At 39.1% G+C, this 19,239-nt stretch overlaps 1 protein-coding gene and 1 long non-coding RNA gene across 17 annotated transcripts in view; both read right to left on the reverse strand.

Moving 5' to 3' along the window:
• Window positions 1-19,239, reverse strand: part of AOPEP (aminopeptidase O (putative)) — a 372,968-nt gene that overhangs the window by 77,336 nt on the left and 276,393 nt on the right. The gene's annotated exons all lie outside the window — the stretch shown is intronic.
• On the reverse strand, window positions 287-19,239 carry LOC141278958 (uncharacterized). Of its 2 annotated transcripts, none has more exons than XR_012332457.1 (2): window positions 2,826-19,239; window positions 287-2,710 (listed from the first exon to the last, which is right to left on the reverse strand). It is a non-coding gene; the product is annotated as an uncharacterized lncRNA (long non-coding RNA). The 2 variants fall into 2 exon arrangements; XR_012332458.1 differs by having other exon boundaries at window positions 287-2,713.

The following is a 19,239-nucleotide window of genomic DNA, read 5'->3' on the forward strand; positions in this document are numbered from 1 at the left end:
TACTTTACCAGAATGCTCGGTCATGACTGAGTGTATGACTTACTTAGAAAAATAAGTTTATTTGATAAGCTCACGCCAAAATAAAACATACCTGCAAATCCTAGAATAAACAAAATAATGAGCTATTTTCACCACTTGGTCTTGAACGTGCACAGTAATCCCTGCCATGTCAAGTGATGTGATAAATTCTTCCTGTAAAACTTTTGTGAGATCTTTGGAAATAGCCCAGATTCATATAAACATCCCTAGTTGCATTTTTAATAAAGAACCCTTAAAAGCTACCTAATTCTGTAAGCTAGAAACTTTACCATTTAATTATTTAAAGCACCATAAAACATGGTTCTATAGATACATGTGTCTATACTAAAACAGTGTATATAATCAGAAACATAAACTTACAACCTTTGATTTGAAAAACAAGAGAAACTAAAAACAGAAAAGTGCAAACAATAAATCCCTTCTAAAAGTAAACCAATGTTTAGATAATTAACGGCATATTAATTATGATTAATTAACACACATACCTACACACACACCCCTCCATACTTTATATTAAGTTTATAAAATTAAATGGAAAGTTGTCAAACTATTGCAAGCATGCCTGGTGGCAGAACCAAGAGATTAGACAGAATACAGTACCAAGGACTATAATTTTAGTTAACATGTGTTAACGATGCTTGAAAAATTGCAAAATACTTAAAATTGTTCCTAGTCAAAGGTTCCGAGTCAAAGGTTAAGATTATTCCTTAAATATGGCCTGTGATAGGGATGTGGAGAAACTGGAACCCTCATACATCACTGGTGGGAAGGTAATATGGTGTAGCCATTTTGGAAAACAATCTGGCAGGTTCTCAAAAAGTTAGACATAAATTTACTATATGACTTCTAGGTATCTACCCAAGAGAACTAAAAGCATATGTCCACACACACACAGAAAAAAAAACACCCCAAAACACAATTAAAAAAACTCCACACATGTCCATACAAAAACTTGTGTGAGTCTTTAAAGATAGCCCCAAACCAGAAACAACCCCAATGTCCACCAACTGTGAATAGACAGACAAAAATGTGGTACAACCGGGCTTCCCTGGTGGCGCAGTGGTTGAGAGTCCGCCTGCCGATGCAGGGGACATGGGTTCGTGCCCCGGTCCGGGAAGATCCCACATGCCGTGGAGCAGATGGGCCCATGAGCCATGGCCAGTAAGCCTGCGCATCTGGAGCCTGTGCTCCGCAACGGGAGAGGCCACAACAGTGAGAGGCCCGTGTACTGCAAAAAAAAAAAAAAAAAATGTGGTACAACCACACAATGGAATACTGCTCAGGAATAGAAAGGAACAAACTACTGATACACACTACAATGTGGATGAACTTCAAAAACATTAAGCTAAGTGAAAGAAGGCAAACACGTAAAACCACATATTGAGTTATTCCACTGACATGAAATCCAGAAAAGGCAAACCTATAGTATAGAAAGAAGAAGTAGATTACTGGTTATCTAGGGACTGGGGAGGGGGTGAAACGGGGAGTGACTGCTAATTGTCACCAGGGATCTTTCTGGGATGATGGAAATGTTCTAAAACTGGATTCTGGGGATGACTGAACAACTTGGCAAATTTACTAAAAACCAGTGAATTGTACACTGACTTATATGGTATGTACACTACACCTTACACAAGCAGTTTAAAACATATATATACACACACAGAGCCTACAGCTGAAGCCCTGCACAGCTACAAAGTGTTAAATCTGTGTTTTGGTTGTCCCTCTTACTTTCTTGACTCCAGAGTGGAAAAGATGACATCAGGCTATTAACATTATGAGAATGCAGAATTTTGCTATTCAATTTCCTCTTAAAGATAATAAAGGAGGATGAGGGGAGGGAATCATGCAGGGGGAGCAAATAAATCTGCTCTTTCCTCATTATGGAGTTCAAACCGGGTCACGGCCCTATTAGCTGGTAACCACGAGTAGCTTACTTATTACTGTGCACTGCCGGCTGGGGCAGTGCTGGGATCTGGGAACAGAGTCCACCACCCTGTGAACACAAGACCTTTGTAATGGGCAAAGCCAGGCCAGGCATTAGGCTACACACGATAATGGACACGCTAAACAATTAGGAAATGAGAAACTACAGAAATTCTTATGTTTAGTTCCCATATTGAAATCTAGCAAGAGGGAGGGTATATGGGGATATATGTATACATGTAGCTGATTCACTTTGTTATACAGGAGAAACTAACACAACATTGTAAAGCAATTAGACTCCAATAAAGATGTTAAAAAGAAAAAAAAAAATCTAATACAAGCCACTTACCTCCCAAACCTCAAACTGAGGTTTTATTTGTTAAAATCAGTATCAACTTAATAATTTTACATAATCAAAAACCTTAATCTGGTAAAACAGGCACACCATGTATGATACCCTAAGACAACCTACGTTGCCTCCCCTCTCCCATCTCTTAAAGAGCCAACTTGCCAAGCATGTATTAAATAAACTCACTGCTTTACTCAGTCGGGCCTTACAGCCCATGTGCTAGCTCTGCTTTGCAGACTCATGACGGGTCTCTTCGCAGCAGAACAAGGGACCGGACGGTACCATCACTGTAGACAAGGAGCGGGCTCTCTGGGGCCACGTCTGAGTGCTGTGAGCTGACAGTACTCACTGATGGAAGGCTGGAAGGGGCAGGGTGACAAGCATATGGAACAGCCCCTGCTGGAAAAAGGGTCATGAAAGAGCTAAGCGCAAGGATAAGCTAGTCAGAGTCTCTGTAGTTTTCTGACCATCCACAGCCAGGACACCAAGACTGCCCCTGCCACCTACTCACAGAAGTTCCCAGCTGGAAGCTGCAGCACATGTGCCATGTCCAGAAGACATGCATTTTAGGCCCATCTCATACGTCCCTGTACAAAAGTTTCTGAATAGGGGAAAAAAAAATAGTAAGTACATAAGTGATGAGAGGACCAATCTGATAGAAACGGCATGGAATTATTTTTAGTTGAAGTGGATAGGATCTCATGAAAATGAAATGTTGTGGAAAAGAGTATTCAGGCAGGAAAAAGGAAATACTATATTTATCCCCTTCTCTCCCACCACTCTTGAGCATTTCCTCTACTTTGAGAAGAAAGCAATAAAACTGTTTTCCCTCTGCTCAGAGACACAGTGACTCAATGGCATGGGGAACCCCACACTTGGGCCCGGAGTACAGAAAAACACCACCTGACAGGGGTCACACATATTATACGGCTGCACTTGGGTGAGTGGCACCCCCCTGGCCTATGAAATCCTTCCAGTGGCTCTCACTGTTCTGCCTGGGAGAAAATGGGGAGAATGTTCCAGCGGCCTCCTCAGGGGCCCACACTGTCCCTGACTGCTTGTGAGCCTGCAGCTGAACTACTGCTCTCTGTCAACAGAGGTAAGAATATTCCAAGAATGCCAAGGACTAACAAAATGACCAGCACTGTTTGCTCATGATTCATTCCCCTCGTCCACATCCCACTTTCTCTCTCATTCCTTAACCTCTATTTAAAATAAACTTCACAGGGGAAAACTAGGGATCAGGTGAGTAAAAGCAGTTACCTGCATAATCTGATAGAGCTAGCTGGCTAATATAACATTTGACATGAAAATTATCCTGCATAAAAAAAGACTTCCCTTCTCATAAAAAATTCAAGCATGCTCATAATGTAGAGGGCATGTGGAACTTCAATCCTTAGCAACTAAAAAGCCAGTGTCAGTCTATAAGGTTTTGTCCAATGACCCTTTTAACTACTTGAAAATTATATCTAATTATCAAATAATGTTATGGCTTATCAATAAAGACTTCTTCCTGAAAAAATATTGATCCTGGATTTACATAAGCAAGGACATTCTGAGAAGCCTTTTTAAAATCACGCACAAGCCATTACTCATAGTTGAGACAAACACTGGGCCCATTTCTTCTGTGTCTGGGTGGGTTTCTATTAGTAAGTCAGCATCTGGGGAAACTTACTAACTATTCCAAGCCAGTTCTACATAAGAATAATAGTTATTGTAAACTCAGACCTCTATAGTTACAGGGTGTGTGTATGGGGATATCTCAACACTTGTCTTTAAAAGCTTCCTGGAATTACATAGGGCTCAGGACACCAGCAAACACTGTACTTCGTGATAGCCAGACTTTTTGCAAATTGAGATCACTTTAACTAAGACCTGAACCCAAATCAATAAAACTGCTCTGATGATTTCAACTACAATTCTCTTTGGAGGATCCCTGTGGAAACTTCCAACAGAATGTGAGGCAGTTCTTCCCTGAGGCAGAGTGGCCCCAAACAGCAGATTCATGTGTCAGCTTGGGAAACAGGTGCACCTCTAGGCATGGCTGGGACCTGCCAGAGAAGTAATGGGGCTGCCTCCCCGGTCTTAACTCTGGGGATACTTCAGCTGGCCCATAGACACCAGGCTGATGTTCCAACTCATGCCCTTAGGGCCATTCTTCCCGTGGCCACATTTCTTGGTCTATCCTGTTGGTTCTCAGGGTTACTTCTGTTCTCATTAATATACCACGGATGACAAATGACTTTAAACCCTGATAACAGCATTGTAAAAGCCCATCACCACCAACAGTAATAACTACTGTTGGTGAGCAATGACGCAGTGGCAGCTCTTTGCTAAATGCGTTACAGTAATTATTTTACAGGTGAGGAAACTGAGGCTTACACAGGCTAGTTTATTCAAGATTAAAAAGCTAGCAAGGGGTGAATATGGGATTTCAACCCATCTGTCTGACTATGAATTCCATATCATGAAGGCCTCTAGGGGGAAGGAAATGTACTTTACGATTTCAATTTACTTCTAAGAGCGCAGATGACCCACAAGGCATTAGCTGCGGCCATCTCCAAAGTTCTGTGGAGAGAGAAGTTAATGGAAACCACACATGTTCTGGGAAAGGAGAAAAAAAGTGTCTATCCACAACAGATTAACATTTCTCTTGCCAAGAAAACTAGAGTCGGGAAACTGCCTGGGAAGTAAATGCTCTTGACAAATGAACTCTTTATACTGAGCTATTGTTAAAACTGAACTATTGTTGAAATAGTATTTTATTGTTCACTTATTTTAATTTTGAATTATTTCTGATATACAATTTACTATAATGAGCTGTCTTTTTAAAAAAGGAAGGTTTTTGTTTTTGTTTTTTTTCTTTTTTTTTTGTGGTACACAGGCCTCTCACTGCTGTGGCCTCTCGCGTTGCAGAGCACAGGCTCCAGATGCGCAGGCTCAGCGGCCATGGCTCACGGGCCCAGCCGCTCCGCGGCATGTGGGATCTTCCCGGACCGGGGCACGAACCCGCGTCCCCTGCATCAGCAGGCGGACTCTCAACCACTGCACCACCAGGGAAGCCCAAAAGGAAGTATTTTTAAATATGCTATTAACAGTTTTTCACAGGAAAAAGTGCCACCAAGAATACAATAGATATACTTCTTTATTTTTAACCCTCATTTAAACGATGTGTCTCACCCTCCAAGATTATTGGACGATCACTTTAAAGACAAGTAATAAGAATACTGCAGGTCAAATATATTTATAATACATTCCCCTCCCCTTCTCTGTAACAGTGTATGATTGCAAAACAGGTCTGATACAAAAAAATTAAAAACCGAGCAACTATGAATACATGTTCAAGAACTACAACAATCACTTAGGGTTATTTTACTCTCTTCTCCTTGTCCTGTTCAAGAATTTGAACACCAGAGCAAGGAGTCTTGTAGCAACAAGTCAGATTTCCTCTTCTATTATCTTGAACTTCATCAGGATTATAGCACTTCCCAAAAAAATCGAATGTGAAGTTAAGCAAAAGTAAACAAAAACGTATCTTTCACCTTCTGTTCTGGAGCCAGGTTTGCTCCACCTTCACTTTTTCCACTGAGCCTCTCCCTAGGAAGGCTCAGGATGACAATGACTTTGCATTATGCCCAGGGCAGTTCTAGGGAAGCATGAGTCAGAGGCAGACACAGACTCAAACAGCGCCAGTTCTGGAAATAGCGGCTGCAGCTTTCCTCCAAGATGGGAGATAGTGGTCACAGTCTCAGCCCAAAACCTCCCCGGCTCAGAGGTAAAAGGCCAATGAAATGGTTAAAGAATGCACACGCACCCAAGCTATACATGCACAGTGGTACATCAGTGATCCTTTGATGGAAGATAGTTCAGCATCATTTAGATTCATCTTATGATAACCTGGTGCTCTACGATTAGGTAATGCTACTGCTGGCCATGCCAGTGACTTAATCTCTAATACAGACTCAAAGTATGCCAGGGTTGGCAATACGGGAGTATCATCCAGTGCCTTCTCTCCAGCAGCGTTCATTTTGATGGGAACGAAGGGAAGGGCGCCTTCGACAAGTCTGAAGCAGCTCAGTACCTACCTTTTCTTTTCACCTGCCCACCTGAGACACTATCTGCCCGCTGTATCGCAGAAAACACACAAGCAGTTTCTTCCGCAAACCATAATATTCCTATTCACTTTGTCCTGCCAATAGTACATAGAGATCTGGGGGACTAAACCTTTTATAACCCAAGTTCAGCATTTATTAATACTGTTTTGGGGGTAGAGTTGGTTTCATTTGGCCTATAAGCAAATAGCCAATTCAGAAAGATTACAGAAAAACTTCACTTCACTTTAAAATTGCAATACATCAAGGTATGAATATATTTAAACATGGAAAGCAGCCATGCATTTTAGAAAAAAATTATAATGTATATATTAAAAAATATCTGCACAGACTGAAGAAAAGGCATTTGTGAGAGTACCTTTACTGCATTCCAAAATAAAATGGCTTGTTATCTGGTCACACTATTGTTTGACTAAAAACAGCAAAAACATTTTCATGTCAAAGTTGTTTGGTCCGTGACAAATATCACAAAAACCTCAAATAACCTATGCCCTGTAAAGTTTACTAACTTAATATGAAAAGCAAAATTTCACACCAACCCTTGAAGACACCTGTCTCACCACGTAGTCTTACCCACTCTTTGGAAGGCCTGAGCCTTCAAGATCTGACCCAGTCCACACCTAACCAAGCCAGGATGGGAGAGTCCTCCATAAACCATGAAAAGGCCCTCACTCTGGACGAGTTTCTAGGCCACAAGGGGTGGCCTTGGAGGGGCAGCCTGAGTCTCCCAGACCTTGCTTCCTGCCACCCCCAGGTGTCTGTGCCCCAGAACACGACAAAGACCAGCTGCACACGTTTCTCCTGGCCCAGCATCCAAAGCTGCTCCCCACCTCCTACTTCGAGGAGCTGCCCTGGCAGACAGCTGAAAAGAGCACGGGGGGACAGAGCCGGGCCTGGTCCCAGGCCAGCACTGCGGACCCCCATGTTCTCACATGTAAAACAAGGGTTGGAGTCAGAGAAGCAATAAGGCCTTTCCCCCAGTCTAACAACTCCAGTCCTGTACAGCATTCCAAATAAAGCGCTGAAGTGAAGCATGAGTTGCTGAACTCTCCACGAGATGCTCTCCCCCCTGTTCACTCTTGTGGCCAAGCACACCCAAGTGTCAAGGACTTCAAGTAGCTTTCGTAACATTTTATTCACTAGCACACTCCTCCAGGTGCTTGATTTATCATTTTTCCAGGTATTTTAGACAGCTCCTAGCTGGCGATTTTATTTTAAGTTACCTGAACTTTTTAGTTCTTTCTAATGTTCTGTGCAGCTGCACTACATAACGATGATTATTTCCACAGATCCAAAAACTATGTTCTAAACTATGTTAGAAACTCAAGATGACCAAGAACTATTTTAGAGAATATAATCATTTCAAGACAACTACCTGTACTAGAATTCACTTTTTGTCAGGAAATAAACTGAACAATGCAACCCTGCCTAGTGAAAGGTAACAGAGGTAGTCTTCCCCTTAGACCAGAAATATACTGCAAAATGATAACAGAGGAGGAGGTATGCCCAATACTCAGTGCCATTCATTAGCGCATATTTGTATAAGCTCCACCAGCCTTTAAAGGAACTTCAAATCATAACAGTTTGGGGAAAAGAAATAAAAGCAATGACTTGAGTACAAAAAATGATTATAGACTGATTTTAAAATGGAGCTTTATTAGAATAGAAATCTTATCAACCTGAAGAGCACTTTGAGAGCTTCCTGTTTGGAACAACAACAATGACAATTTACTATACTGTAGTAGACAAACTGAAGAGAGATGCAAATGAAACTGTAGAGTAGTGCGGAGAAATAGGACCCGTCTTCTTGAATAAAGTCAAACGATAGAGACAAAACATACAGACTTGTATGAGTACTACCGCTATATGCGCTGCCAACCAAAGAACAATTACAGGAAGAAATCAAGGCTGGTTTGGGGGGTGGGGGGGTTGTTTTTGTTTTTGGGGGTTTTTTGGTCTATAAATAAATTTAAGAATGTTTTCCTATCTCACTACTGTGGAGAAGGAAAAAAAAAAAAAACGAATGGTGTCTATCCACATGCTATTAGGTAGTCAGTCTTCCACCATCTTATTTGAAGAGGTGCTCCAAAATGTACTAAATGCTTCGTTAGTGCCAGCTGTTCTAGATAAGACACCTCACTTAACTCCCACAAGGCTCTGGCAAGACGAGTATCCAGCCTCTTTGACAGGATGACACATGGTGGTACAGTCATCAGGGGTCCACCTTGGGAGCCAGGCCCAAGCCACCCAAGGTCTGCAAGCCACCCAAGATCTGCATACTTCAGGAAGGGTCACCTCTCCAAGACATTAGCACCCCTCTGCAGAAAACAACTGGATTTCATCAGACAAAATTCCAGAGACAAGAATGGATCATTCTACAAAGATCAAAAGAAAGGCACACCTAACAAGGCTATGTGGACAAGGAGGACCAGAGTCACAGGGAGACAAGAGTCGGAACAAAAGTAGGTCACGGCGACTCCCACTGACACATGAGGACTCTAGGCTCAGTGACTCATTTGGGGATCTTGGGGGAGACATTCAGATTTTCCATTTACTGCACTACTGCCTTCTGATCTGCAAAATGGAGGACAAAAGTTTATTAGGATTACCTAGATACTTACAGATCCTCACAAGAAATAAAAGCCTTAAGTTTAAAAAACATGGTTTAATACCCATGAGAATGGCTAATGTAAAGAAATCTGACAAAAAAAAAAAAAAAAAGAAATCTGACAATACCGAGTGCTGACGAGGAGGCACAGAAACTGTAACCTTAAACATTGCTGGTGGCAATTTTTAGTAGTTTCTTAAAAATTAAACATACAACTACCAAAAGGCCAAGCCATGCCAGTCCTAGGTAACTACCCAAGAGGAATAGGTCTACACTGAAGATAGTTAAACCACTATGCTAACAGCCAGACACTGCAAAAAATCCAAACATCTATCAACCAATAATAGATAAACAAAATGTAGTCCATCCACACAACAGAATACTTCACAATAAAAAAGAACAGGGATTTCCCTGGCGATCCAGTGATAAAGACTCTGCGCCCCGCTGCAGGGGGCACGCAGTTTGATCCCCGGTCGGGGTAAGATCCCACATGCCGTGGGGCAACTAAGCCCACATGCCACAACTACAGAGCCCTCGCACCGCAACGAAAGATCCTGCATGCTGCAACTAAGACCCAATACAGCCAACAAATAAATAAGTATTAAAAATAAATATGGTATTCCTTATTTAAAAAAATGCTTGTTTGATTTATAGAAAGATACATAAAATGATCAATGATTTGGTTATACACTTAATGCCATTTTTGTGGCCTACCTCACAAGTTCATTTGTTCTCATCACCAAAAAATAAAAGGGGTATATAACTGTTCTTTAAAATACTGTTAAAAAAAAAAAAGAGGTCATCTGTGGTGTTGAAAACACGTGGAATACTTTTTGAATAAGAGAACACAACATCCAAAAATCACAAGAGGGGGCAACTCTGAAGAGCTCTGGAACTTGAAGTCACCACCCCTAACTCTGAAACATTCTCATTTCTCATTTTGCCTTGAAACCAAATATTTAGAGGGAAGGAAAAAACCCAAAACTGAAAGACGCAAATAAAAGGAAAAAAAATAGAGAAATAGAATGAAAAATTTACATCCTCAAGTTCAGAGGTAGCCTAAACTTGCTGCAGCACTTTGATTTCACGTTAGTGAGCCAAAGAGAAATACAGCTTACCCTTGAGCAATGTGAGTTTAAACTGCATGTGTCTACTTACATGTGGATGTTTTTCGTTAGTAAATACTACAGTACTACATGATCCGTAGTTGACTGAATCCAGGGATGTGGAGGAACCTCAGATATGGAGGACTCACTGTAAGCTAGTTATACCTGGATTAACCTCCAAGTTGTTCAAGGGTCAACTATACCAACTTCACAGTTTCAGTATGTTCTTATGAAGACAATCTGAATTTTGAGAACAGAAATTACGGCATCCTCAATTCTACAAAATAACAGAAGTTGAATGAACTGGAGCAAGTATTTGTTTCCTGCTATTAGCCTGGACAAGGCTTGTGGATAATGCAAATAGCCCAAAGTGATATGGCTTCCTTTCCTTATGAGATCCAAATTGCTCTGTATGCATACCTAATGTACCTCTGATACAGGTTTCATTCAATTCTGTTTTCTTCTGTTTCTAGTTTTTTACATCTCAACTGTAAACTCTCTGAGGACTGTTTTCCATTCATCTTTGTACTCCCTACTCCTTACTCATTTATGTGTTGTGGATATGCAATGAAGTTAGTAAATAAATACTTTAAGTAAATATAGAATTTAATAAGGAATGCATTACACAGAATCATAAACAGTATTACATTTCTAGCCTTGGGTTTCCAAATCATTCTGATTCATAAGTGTCAGAAGAATTTTTATGATGGGTTCCAGCCTTACTTGCAAAACATGGATGGATTTATTTTTTAAAATCATATATTCAATAAAGACACTAACACTATTTATATGTATGTCAATCAAACCCCTATCTGTGCTTACAAATCAGGTAAAAGCATTAAAATGGATTCAGTTAATTCAATTACTCCATTTCCCACCATAACTTCCAGCCTGCATGTGTAAAGGGCTGCTTTATCAAAACAAGGTCCAGGAATGGAAACTCTAGTCCAGGGTAGCCTCAGGTAAAATGCATCATATGCTCATATCCTTAGTTTGTGCTACATTGGTTTAGATTTATTTATCACATGCTAGCTTGTAGTAAATGATCTTTGATATGTTGTGTGTTTTATCTCCCATGGCCAGAAATGACATCTCCTGTTTCTTTGGCATTTTCCAGCAGCTTCTTACACAGGGCCTTATATACAACAAATCTAAGAAAATATGTTGACTGATTAGACTGATTTAGGTTTTCAGCTCCCCTCATTATCTGAAAAAATAGAGTCCTTTAACTTTTTTTCCTCTGCCTTGTTTTATGCACATATAAACTAAAATCACATAACCCCAGAGTTTTGTGTGGGAAACTAACATATGACAGGAAAGAGTATGAGAAGAATACAATGAAGGTGGAGTTTTCTAAATGAGATACTTTCAAAAAGCACCAGTGCTTTTAGGCCAGCAATTCTACCCAAGTGGATCAGGGTGAGTTTATTCACTGCCAGAATACAGACAGAAGACTTCAGGGTATCCACTTTAGATTTCTCACAAATATAAAGCCAACTCAAATCCGACTGACTATAGAATGAAGTACTGTAAATTTTAAAGTTCCTGACAACAAGGCATCTTAAAGGGTAACAAGAAAGTAAAATAAACGTAAAGCACTTTATATACGGCATCTCATTTGGTCTTCAAATCCACTCCCTGAGCAGGCAAAAACAGTTATCATTATTCTCATTTTACAGATGAAGAAAATAAAGCTCAAAAGCAAGTGACAATTGGGAAAACGGACCCACAATGAGTTATATTAAAGAAAAATTTGGGGAATTTACAGAAAAAAATCTGGGCATCCAGGAGAAAAAACCAGGTCACTAAGGAAAAGAAATGAGGCCACTGTCAAACTTTATGCAAGACAATGGAGGAACATATCTAGGATACTTAAAGAAAATATGAGCCAAGGATTTTATGTCTAGTTGAACTGACCCTCGTGTATAAAGAACAAAAACTTATAAACATACAAGAACTCAGGAATTACTGCTGCCCCAAGCTCTTCCTGAGAAACCCACTATAAAACTAGCTTCAAAAAACCAAACTGACTGAAGATCAATACAAGGGTAGGTGATGAGCATTAAATATAGATGGACTTGCAGAATTAAAACTAAGTGATTTTATAAAGGATACAGTATAATATGTAATGGTTACATCCTCTGACATTGGAGGTACAACTATCAAAAAGGGGAGAGGGGACGGGAAGATTATATGAAAAATACTATTAGTTTGTTGACTGTGTCATAGGTATTTACCTGGAAGCTAAAAGGTAACACCTCAAGTCACAGGATGGAAGACAGAGTGGGGTGGGGCGAGAAAAGGTTAGTATCTAATTTTACTATTGCTCACAGCAGGAAATCAATACACATGAGCAAAAAAAAGTGGACAAGAGGCAGAAATGTGTTATCATGTCAAAGTAACCATTAGAACAAAAATACAAGCCTTCCTAAATGCCAAAAAATGGACAAAAGAGAAAAAAATGTATCATAAAACTGTAAATATTAATTTTATAATTAATACAAATTGGCTTAACTGGCCTATTAAATGAAAGGATTTTCAGATGAAAGCAAAAGTCAAGCGACAAACTTAAGGAACATAATTAGGTGGCAGAGTTGGGATCAGTGTCAGTCTTCCTGGCTCTGAGCTCTCTTTGTAGAAGAGATGAAAAAGATGACCCACGACAGCCAGGAAAGCTCTACCAAATGTGCTTTAATGGAAACCTCCGTCATTAGAGAACAAAATAAAAACCTGGACATTAAATTTTTTTTAAATGCAAAAGCCAGGTATAACTTTATAGAAAGGTACCATTTGTGAGATTCACTCATCTAATTCATTCCACAAATATTTATTGAGGCTGTATGTGATCAGGTCCTTTTCTAAGTACTGGAAACACAAGGCTTGAGTGTCATTTTTCCTTTGTGCAGAGACCCAGAAACATAAATGAAATACATGTTGGCTAGACTTAAAGACACATGCTAGTGTCGGCCTCCTAAAATAGAAGATTAATGGAAACAATGACAGGCCCTAAACTACACTGACACCAGTAGGTGCTACTAAAATAATGCATCTTATTAGTGCCACATGATACCAGGCACAAAACAGCAGCTCATTAAAATGCCTAAGATGAGAATGATTGCCAAGTAAAGCATTCTGTCACAGGAATGTAACTAATGCTTCCTATAAAACTAAAAGTCACAAAAATTTCCTCTGCCCGCCTCCCTTTTCTAGCCAAACTCTTATGTTTTATATTAAAATGGCTTTCATCTCTCACGGCACATAAGAGTTGATGGCTGCTGGCATCAAATCTGCTAAAATCAACAATGGTGTAATTATCTGCACACTTTCAAGTGTTTCCAAAATACATGCTGGTTGAGATTTTCCTAACTTAGAAACGTATGCTTTATGTTGGTGGTCTAGGAATGTCAATAGCCTGGGTTAAAAAGAATTTTTAAGTCTTGCCCAAAGCATTCTTTTCTACAACAATTATTCGATTTGTTTATAACTCATCTACCTCCACAAAGCATCTGACATATCATATTGCTATTTTGTGAAACTACTTTAATGGTACAGTTACATGAGTTGATACATGTAAAGCACTGAGAAGAGTGTTTGACACATGATAAGTGTCAGCTATTATTACAGTAATAGTTCCATTCAAAGATTCTTTTTAAAATATGTGAATAAGTGCATGAGGGTAAGTGGATGACTTAAATTTTCCCCATCATGCCAGCTGAAAATGGGAAGAAATTTTAGTACACTCAAAATTCTCACTTTTCTTTAAAGAACTGCAGATTCTTAAGAAAAATCTACAAAATCGATGAAAATTTAATCCTATAAAATTATACAGATCAGACCTCCTTCCTGAGGCTACCAAAAATACATTTTATCAGCAATTCTTCCTTGGTCCAGCTAAGGGGAAAAAAAAAAAAAAACAACCAAGATCTTGTGAAACCAGATCTAACCTGAGACCTGGTACAGAAAATTTAATAAGTTATGTATTTGTTAGGGATTTACAAGGAAAAGAGGGAGACGCACAAAAAAGACTGAGTTCCAAATATTTCAGCAATAAAATAACGAATTGCATATTAACAGTGCTATAATTCCCCCTTTTGTTTGGTTTCTTTGTAATTATTTTTAATAAATTATTCTGCCTCCTCCTATCACTCAAGTAAGTCGTCATCCAAAGGCACAATCAGTACAACAGAGGACACAAAGCCACTCACTGATAGGGAAGGCGTAAGAGAGGGCGGCTGGTGCCTCAAGAGCTGTGACTCATTAGAATCCATAAAGCTTTTCTACGAGATCAAGTATCAATGAAGCTATTGTAAGAGGTTACAGCTATATAAATGTAGACTAGTTATGAATTCTCACATGGCAAGAGCATTTTCGAAAAGAGGAAAGGGCACCAGTGCCTGGGAAACCACTCAACACGAATGCTGCCTCAGTTACAGAAGAGTGGCTGCCCACACCTACCATTTTGCTAAATGCAGGTAGTGCCTATAAAGAGAAGGGACCCTTTGGTTCAGCACTCCCTAAATTCATCTTGTGCCGTTTTGCCAAGCTTTGAATCCTAAGAGCTGCAGAGTCAAGCCTAACACCGTTGCCGACTGCTGTTAGAGATCCAAGAAAAAAAACAGAAAATTTTTATTAGTCTTAAACACTGTTTTCCAGAAATCATAAACCAAATAGAAAACAGATCTTTGTCACAAAAGACAAATAGCAGTAAAGCACTTTATTAAATAGTTTAAAATTTGTACCTACCTTTATCATTTTGAATATTTCAATATCAAAAGTGTAATAAAAACACTCTCCTAGAATGTGTAAAATTTTAAAAGGAGCAATAAATGTGGCAAAATGCATAAGCCAAGTTGGATTTAAAAAATCTTCTGTGAATTATTATCAAGGTTATCAATGATTTCAGTTCAGAATCAAGCGTGTGGAAAGAACAAATGAAAAAGCTGAGTGAAAATGGTCCAGAATTTAGGAAGGATACTGTCACAAAGAAAATAGTTCCAGTATTTTCTCTCTAAGACTCAGAAAATAGAATTTACCATTTAGATCCCACTAAAATGGCCGCTAAATGCTATGAATCCAGTTTCACAACCATCTTTCTAGATTTTCATGTTTCGCTCAATATTTCAAGGAAACCTTCACCAAATTTTAAACAATTTTATGCTTACGGGTATTATTTTTCAGGTTCTGGCAGAAAAGAATAATTAAGGTAACCTTAAAGGGTGCTTTTCTTGGAGACCATTTGCACCTAGCGTTTCTTATGACTAATCGTAACAGAGGCCAATCTTACCCTCAGCAAGACACTTGCTTGTAAACAGACACACATGAAGGAGCTCTTGTTAATAATAACAGCAAACCTTAGTATTGTTGAAGTTTCAATGTTTTGAAAGTATGCCAATGAGTACTTCTGACATCATATTACTTACTGATGACTAGAAATTAGTATTTTTAAAATTTGTTCTATTTTCAGATGTGCATAAAGTAGAAAAGGTACTTCTTTCAAATATGAAAACTGGAATTTTCTTCCTCTAAAAAAATCATAATGCCAGTCAGATATTTTCTTCAAATATATGATTTCACAAATTATTATATAATCCTTAGAATACTGATTAAAGAATTATCGAAAATGCTGTATTATCAAGTGTATATTTATAAGAACATTATATTAGTCCTTAATCTTTCAATATGATAGATAATTTGTATTTATCTTTGAACCAGTTAAAAATAAAAGCAGGAAAAAAAATGTGTGTTCTTCCAAAACCAGTAGTCATTTAGTAAAATCTATTAATATTATTTTTTAAAATATACATTATACAATTCACTGTGGCAATCGCCATTGTTTGACCCGCCCCTTGCAGAGCAGCCTGATCCATTCATCCTAGTTGTTCTTTGTATAGTTGTTCACATTCCCCTTGCCTTTCTGTTGCATAAATTATTCAAACTAAATAAAAGGAACTCGAAATAGTGAAAAAGGAATATCAGAATGTAAGGAGAAAATACCTGAGGACCAGAAGCAAAAGAGAGGTGAGTTTTGTAACTAAAATTGAAGGAAAAAAAACCAACAATGTAAAGGAATTCAGTTACACCAGTGGAAAAAGGGCTAAAACATAAAGTAAAATGGAAATAAGTGTGAGAGAAAATAGGAGAAAATGCAGACAAAAGAATGACGCATCTACAGAAAAGACAAGAAATGAAAATCCGTAAGACAGCACAGAGAGACAGTAGAGCTATCTGGTGGGTGGGTGGAAATGACACAACACAGCAGTAGGCCAGGAAAGGCCAGGAGAGCATCTTAAATCACTTTACCGGTGGTACCTCTCATTCACCCAGTTTACTTTATTTCATTATTCGTTATTTTAACCCACAGCTGAGCACAGTATAAGTTTGTTTTGCTTCTCCTTCTGAGTTCACTGAAAACCTCAACTAGTATTTCAAGTTACACCAGGTTATGCCTACCACTTAGCGCCTTCAAGATTTTAAGGGGGGGAAATAATCATTCCTGTAAGATTCCATTCTTTAACGTTTAACTCCTCACCAAACGCCCCTCTTCAGACTCTGGCCTTGCACCACTGCTTTCTGTTTTCCTTCCTCGAGCAGGTCAGTAAAAATCAGAGAAAAAATGTTATGACCCTAGCATAGTTAAATACAGACCAGTCATCCCACAAGTTCACCCATCAGGGATGAATTCTGCCTGAGGCCTGAAGGTGCAAATACAGACTTACGGGATGGAGGAAAGGGCAGCAGGAGGGAGAGAAAGGGGCAAAGACAAAGTAGGCAAATAAAAGCAATGGCTAGATTTTAAATGTACAACCAACCAGAAACGACTAAAACTCATATTCTTATTTTACAGTTACATCAAATGAATAAAAGCAGAAAACACCATAGTTTTATTCTAACGTTGCAGAGAAACAGTAAACGCATGAAAAAAGAAAAATTGACTTCTGCTATGGCAAACATTTAAAAAAACTTACTAAACTCAATAGTAAGTTAACTACCTACATTCCTACGAATAACAGGTTCAAATCTCAGCAAAAAGTTAACAAATGACCTATCTGAATACCCATAAGCACAGAATTTGATCTGCGTTTTGGAATAGACACTCGGGCAATCAGACGACACACCTCGGCTACCAGCTGCAGGGTAGCTTCTGTGCCTTTCAGAACTTGTCCTCATGCCCCTGGCAGCTGATCGCTCCCCCTTTCTAAACCCTGCCCTTGAAAATATTGCATGTGCTTTGCCTCAGTGAGCTCCAAACTCTCTCCCAGGTGCGGCAGAGGCAAAACAGTGGGCAAAGGGCTCAGCCGCTGTGCAGAACCAGAAGGAGAGACGGGAGACGCTGATAATTAATATTGTCTGATACAATTCTGAAATCTCCCACCTTCTTGCCCTGCCCACCTCCACCCTCAAAGCTAGTCAGCTTTAAGCTCCATTCCTGGAAAGGAAGCTCAGCATGATGGTCTCAACCCACTTCATTTTCACGTCCTCCTCAAAACTGCTGCCCACAATTCCTAAGAAAAGTCAAAAGTGCGTCCTCCCCATAAGCTCCAACACAACAGCCTCTCTCAGGAGAAATGGCTCAATGAAGAACTCCAGTTTTCCTGGAAGGCAAAATCCTCAGTCCCTACCCTTCTCATTCTCAGAAGGCAGTGGTCAGGTCTTGGGTGTCACAGATAACGGTTACTTCAAATTCAGATTTTGGTAGTGATGGTAGCTGGTTATCCACAAAGATAAGGGCTTCCACTTCTTTTATGCATGATACATTGTGTGCTTGGGTAATCTTACTTTGGGTTTAAAAAAATAACAGCTAAAAACTATTTTTTAAAATACTAAATAAGCCGTAACTCTTTTTCCTTCTTTGGACATTTTATGATCTCATCTATCCATCACCTCACAAACATTTTTAAGAACACCTAGACCATGAAAGTTAAACAAACACGACCTACCATGGCATGTCAAGGTATGGTCAGAAAACTCAAGCCCATTCAAAATGACAACTTTTTCTATTACTGTTTAACTGAAGTGACATATGTGACTCTTGGTTTAAAGAGTCACACTCTACACACTCGGGATGACTCCTTACAAATGACTGTACTCCTAGGCCAGTTCTTTTTGTAATTCTCTCAGAAGCTGCCCTTGGTATCCTTAAATGCACTCTGAAACTTTGGTATCACCTTCATTACGATGTGCTCTGTGCACATTCTCGGACGCTGCAATGCCCATACTAAGGCAACACATCACAGAAGTTGGCAGCAATGCTATCAGCAAGAATTTGGCTTCAGAATCAGAAGTGATTCATCATACATTCTAGCAGCAGAAAAACAACACACTGCTATTTTAATCCCTTGGTGCTTTCAAGAATCAAAAAACAGTAAAATAATTAAAGCAACAAAAATCATATCTGCTGTAAGGTTTGTAAAAACGTTATTCACTTTTGAGAGTTTTCAATGAAATCACTCAGGAAACGACAGACTACTTACCTTATTTCGTATTACTTATTACAATGACAAATCAAGTTTTGACTTAACCCAATTTCAGGAGAAAACAGGTAGTCCAAACTTCTGCAAAGTAGCATACTGAAATTCTAAGTGTAGAAAAACAAACTTCTCATTTGCATTAGTAAATAAAATCTCTCCTAGTGTTTCAAAAGTAATACACTTCTTTCATTTTCTCTCTCCATTTTTCAGAGTACTCTAAAGTCTAAATGAATGAGTGTGCTACTGTCTCTGTCACGACCAAGCAGAGAAACCTGATACTGTGGGTGACTTATTCAGAACAACCCCCTTTTTTAGAGATAGTTATATAATAATATAATACCATAATAAATACTACTGGTCTAATGTAATAATGGAACTCGCTTATGTCCTAACGCTCTATTTAATAAACATGAAAGAAATCTCTATCCTGGGTCATTCTAACTTCCTGAGAACACAGTACGTTGATAAGTCACTAGAATTATCAACCAGCGTTTCTATAGAACTATCCAGGTATATCTAAGGTTTACTGCAAACTTTAAAAAAAAAAAAAAAAAAAAAGCTACTCTGTCGTTGCGACCAAGTATTCAGGGCCAGACGGGGAGACTGATCAAGAACTCCATCCAGTGCTCTC

Source organism: Tursiops truncatus, chromosome 6 (assembly GCF_011762595.2).
Source record: "Tursiops truncatus isolate mTurTru1 chromosome 6, mTurTru1.mat.Y, whole genome shotgun sequence".
Lineage (NCBI taxonomy): Eukaryota > Metazoa > Chordata > Mammalia > Artiodactyla > Delphinidae > Tursiops > Tursiops truncatus.